Genomic DNA, 5,167 nt, shown 5'->3' on the forward strand with positions numbered 1-5,167 from the left:
TTTTAATTTTTTAATTAAACACCTGCCAGCCTTTCGTACTGTTCGTCCGTTTCGCAAGGCGCCAACCTGGACGACGATAATTACGTTGGTTTCAGCTCACCAAGTCGTCGTAAAATTTAGAGACAAATATAAAACGCTGTGTAATCTTTTGTTTCCGTGGACTCGGTATAGTAGCTGGATGCACGGTTTGCGATCGGCTTTGACTGCTTGACCTTGTCCTTGGCACTTGCAGCAGCGCGGCCCGCGCACGCCGCTACAATGGGACCGGGCAGGTCGGGTCGGCGGCGGGCGGGCGGGCTCGCGTCAGCGGCGTCAGCGTTAGTTATCCGAGTTACAGCACCACACCCCCACCTGCCTCCGCCGAGCCTCTTGGCGCGCGTGGCGGCGCCTCGCTGCCGGTGCCACCGCCGCCGTCGGGGCTTCTTTTCGGATATGGCGATGCGTTTTACGACTTCTGGGTCTCTGATAGGAAGCGACGCGAGGGGGGTACCAATAACGACACCTCGGTGACACAATATTATTTTTTTTTTGTTTTGGCGGGCGCGCGGCTCGGCCTGGTGCCGGCGGCAAGGACGCGGTTGGCGTCGTGCAAGTGTCACGCGACGCGACGGGGTGACGGCCGCGGCGAAGGCTCGTCCTGCAGCAGTCAGTGCCTGGGCGCCCTGGAGATAGGCAGATCCGCCGTACACTGGAGTCCGCTGGTTGCCTTCTCAGCAGACGCCCTTGGGATAGGCAGGCCCGCAGTACACCGGAGTCCGCTAGTTGCCTACGTACTAGGCGCCCTGGGGATAGGCAGACCCGCCGTACACTGGAGTCCGCTGGTTGCCTACGTACTAGGCGCCCTGGGGATAGGCAGACCCGCCGTACACCGGAGTCCGTTGGTTGCCTACGTACTAGGCGCCCTGGGGATAGGCAGACCCGCCGTACACCTGAGTCCTTTGTTTGCCTACGTACTAGGCGCCCTGGGGATACACTGTGAAAAATTTCCTCGTAAAGTTACGACATTTCTTGTAATTTGAAATTACAAAATATTGTTGTAAATTTACGGCGCACCATTTTTCCTTCTCGATCAATTCCAAGTCGATAGGAGGTAATTGTAATTTTACAATGTCAAGTTGTAATTTTACGAATTCACATCATGGAAAATTTTCCTGTAAACTTACGACTATTTTTCACAGTGTAGGCAGACCCGCCGTGGACCGGAGTCCGTTGGTTGCCTACACAGCAGGCGCCTTACGGTTAGGCAGACCCGCCGTACACCAGAGCGCGTCGGTTGCATACTCGGTAGGCGTCTGCAGTGACGTCCGAACAAGATTTATGCTGAAAGGCTTTGTGCTACCGCAGCAGCTGAGTGCCCGCGGAGAGCGTCAGAGCGTCACCAAAGTAACGACCCCTCAGCGGCGCAAACAGAGGTCACAGGAAGGAGCCTGTCCATCCACCTCCCTTATTGGATTCTCTTTGACCCCCCGATTTTTTAAGACTGTCTGAAAGCGCCTTACTGTCGCAGGGATAAATTTTAAAAGAAATAAAAAAAGGTGCAAGAAGCCTTTGGTCGGTAATGCTCCGATAAGATAACGATAATGCGTGTGCCGATATCGACGTCTCGGTGTGTGTGGTGTGGTGCCGGGCGGCCGGCGCGCCGGGCCAGGAACCGGTCGCTGAAATAAGACGACCCCAACCACCCGCGGGGAGCACCTGGTCGAATGCCTTCACCTTGTGAGCCATTTTTATACGAGACCCGAACGCAGTGCGTGTGTTTTTTGCTCGTTTTAATTTGCGCCGGGTTTGTTTTGGTTCGCACGGTCACTGAACTCACGCACCGTCGCCGGGACCGGGCCGGACCGGCCTGGCCTGCACAGTCTGGTCAGATAGCCTTCTAGTGTGGGCGAAGTTGGCGACCGTGAACTTGGCGGCGCTGTTGGGTTTTTGGAACGCGTTCAGCAGACGCGCGCCACTCCTCGTTTTTTGGAGAAAGTTGTCCAGCAGCGGCCGGGCTCCAGCAGCGGTATTATTGTTGGCACGCGCCACTGTATGTCACAGTGACTCGTCGCCTTTTTTATTTTACCGCCCCGTCATGCACACGAGTCTAATGGCACGCGCTCACGCACGCCGGCGAATGCACACACGCGGAGTCGGTCAGCAGCGCGGTTATTTGCGAGGAGAGCCGACGGTGTATTCGCAGCCGCCCGGAATGAGTCAGATACCGTGTGTGGTTTTGGCTTAACGAGGTGCAGCGGCGCGCGCTATCCATCTCCCGTGTGTATGCCCCCGAGGAAAAGTGATAGCATGGTGATGCGTGTCCGCGCGCTTGCTAAACCGACCCCACTCTTTTTAAGCGAATGAGATTCTTTCTCTCTCTCCCTCTCTATGGTCCGGTTTCGGCTCATAAATGCCTTCTTCCCCCCTCCTCCTCCCGGGCAGGCCGTGTCGTTAACCGGATAGCACTGCCCGCTCTTACTGCCTGGTGCGACAAGACAAGGCGCAGCGCCGTCGCCGCCGCAGCAGCTGCTTCCATGAAACGGCAAAGAACCCCTCAACCTCTCACGTCACCTACATCAGTATGCCCACAATGTAACGCCCAGTATCACGGCATCGCCGTGTCCGCGCGGGCTCGGCTTGGCAGCGACCCAGTGCAGCAGCAGCAGCTCCGGGCCGCCGGCCTCTATGCAGGCCCTCCAGGAACTTATTCCCCCGGCCGATCATCTCTTTCCAGATGCAGCCTCTTTGGTTCGCGTACAACATACCCCTGCCGCTGAATCATCTACAGCCCGCTCTCTAGTTGACACCGTTGCCATACCCCATCGGCCAGCATCCTCCTCCCTCCAGGTAGTGTCCTCTTGCTCCCTCCCTGCCACCCTCCAGCAGGTCCTCCAGTAGCAGCCGTCCCTCCAGCAGCGGTAGCCCCCCTGGAGCGCCGCCGCCGTCCTGTTACGTCTCGCCCCGACCCTGAACTTGGGCTCCTCCGCCGGGCCTGCTGCTGCCGCTGCTGCTTGAGGAGCTGGAGGGGAGGGGGACGCCGCCTCACGCCTGGCTGGTTCCACACCCCGCCCTGCCCCGCCCGGTACAGCGAGTGCGCCGATTTATCGGTTGCCAAAGTGAACCTGAAAAGGAGAAGATGAGACGCCGCGAGCCGACGCTTTGGACTGCTTGATTAATAATTGTTGTGTTGCTTCGCACCCGAGGGAGATACCCTGATGATCCTCACGCACGCCACGCCGCACACACCGGATAAGCAAATCGGGGAGGACTCCTCTCGCTCCCCTGTCCATGTCCACATTCCTTGTCTTATCCCGAGGAGTCGCGGCATTTTGTCTGTATTTATTTGGCGAGCCAAATGACACGGGTAAGGCCTGACCCGCCCACTCACTCACACTCACTCACGCACGCAAGCTCACCGACGAGCAGACCAGGGAATCATCCGCACTTCTACAATCCCGTTGTGGATCCCAACCCAAGCCGGGTCTTCTCTTGTAATTCGCGAAGAAGATGGCACAGTTTATTTTTGGTTTTTGCTAGAAATGCAAAAGTTATCAGGAAAACCTAAGCAGCTTATTGGCTAAGTTTTAAGATGGTTCGGCCATCCTCACATTTTTATTTTTAATTTTTTTTTTGCATTTTCAGAAAAAAACTTTTATTCTTACTATGAGCTAACATTTTGCTAAACGACGCCCTAATTTGCGTGAAGTCGTGCTGAAACTCACCATCCATCTCCTGCTGGCCCCCCACACATCTATTAAGGCTAATCATCAACGCCGCACCACGCCAGAGTCCCTCGCAGAGCCACAGCAATAATCAGCGCCGCACAACAAAGAAGAATAAACGGCGCGTGTGTGTTTATACCGCGGAGGTTACCAATAAAAATAATAATAAGTTTCCTCGTTGCCATCGGTCACCTCGCCTATTGCCTCGCCGCTTGCCCGACGCGCGCGCGCGCGGGAGATGCGCTGTTCGCTCGCGCCTTCCGCCCGACCCGGCGGGGGGCTGCAGCACACGGGCTGCAACCAGGCTGCTTCACCCGCTCCTCGCACCTCGCACTTGTCGTTTTGTGCGCTATGAATAGTGCGCGGGCAGGCCAGCGCGCGCGACGCCCTCTGTGCTCGTCGCGATGCCATATCAGCCATTGAGCGGCCCCAGGCCGGTCCGTGTGGTGGCAGCCGATACCATCAAGAACTGCCCTGTACCGGCAGCGACACCCTCCCAGCACCAACACGACGACCAAAAGGTGTCATCCATCTGAATTTAGTAGATGCTACTCTAGGCAATATTAGCGGAGAATACATTTCAAATTGTATTGTACACACTAACTTATGAGACCTAACAACACTATGGAAAACTATGCCAATTTACTTCATTTTTCCCCTTTTACAAAAAAACAACGAAATTTACTAAAAGTTACAAACGATCAAAATGTTACTGCCTTGAAAATATTTCTGAGACCAATGAAATGGAAAACAAAGCCGAACAACGCTCACTGTGACTCTTTTGAGCCCACTGGCACTGGCACTCACCTTGCTGCTGGTGATGATCAGCCTCTGGCAGTCCCTGAATCTGCTGATGCTTCTGGTCGGCGGCTGTCGACGGCTGGTCCCCTCCGCACACAGAGGCACTGGATCACTGCACCGCACTATAGTCCATCACACACTCGCGACGACGGGGGCCCTCCTGGCCAGCACTCACGCACTCACGGTTCTCTCTCGACAGTCGCACTCCGCGCCGGAGCACCGATACTTATAGCCTCACCCTATCACCACCAATTCTTGCTCATCCTGGGCTGCTTGTTGTTGTTGCCGATGTTGTTCTTGATGTTCTTCTTCCTCTTCTTCCACCGCCTCCACCACCGCTACCACCTTCTCCTCCTCCTCTCCTCTTGGGTTGGGGACGCCGAGGAGGTGCTTCTTCCAGGCGATATGTGTGTAGACCAACTTCTTTTTTCAGGCTGGCTAAATCCCAAACCTTCCCTCCCCCTCCTGCCCCACCTGGGGACCCCTGGGAGCACATTCCGAAGAGGAGCCACGCCATTGGTCGAAGCTGCCGCTGCTGCAGCAGCCGCCGCCGCCACGGTCAGGGGGGTTGTCGGGAAGGTCTGGGCCACGACGGGGAGGTGCGGGGCGGGGGACCTGGGGGCCGAGGTGGGGGCCTACACACACACACTGACATCAATGAGGTG

General features: G+C 56.4%; 1 protein-coding gene across 1 annotated transcript in view; it reads right to left on the reverse strand.

The window, feature by feature from the left end:
- LOC127750372 (collagen alpha-1(II) chain-like) overlaps positions 1 to 4,918 on the reverse strand; it is a gene marked incomplete at its 3' end in the record, with an annotated part of 26,137 nt that extends 21,219 nt beyond the window's left edge. Inside the window, exon 1 of the mRNA XM_052271951.1 lies at positions 4,509 to 4,918. The remainder of the gene's footprint in view (positions 1 to 4,508) is intronic.
- Positions 4,919 to 5,167: the final 249 nt, after the last annotated feature.

The sequence above is a fragment of the Frankliniella occidentalis genome, unplaced genomic scaffold (assembly GCF_000697945.3).
Source record: "Frankliniella occidentalis isolate FOCC.00 unplaced genomic scaffold, Focc_3.1 Scaffold180, whole genome shotgun sequence".
Classification (NCBI taxonomy): Eukaryota; Metazoa; Arthropoda; class Insecta; order Thysanoptera; family Thripidae; genus Frankliniella; species Frankliniella occidentalis.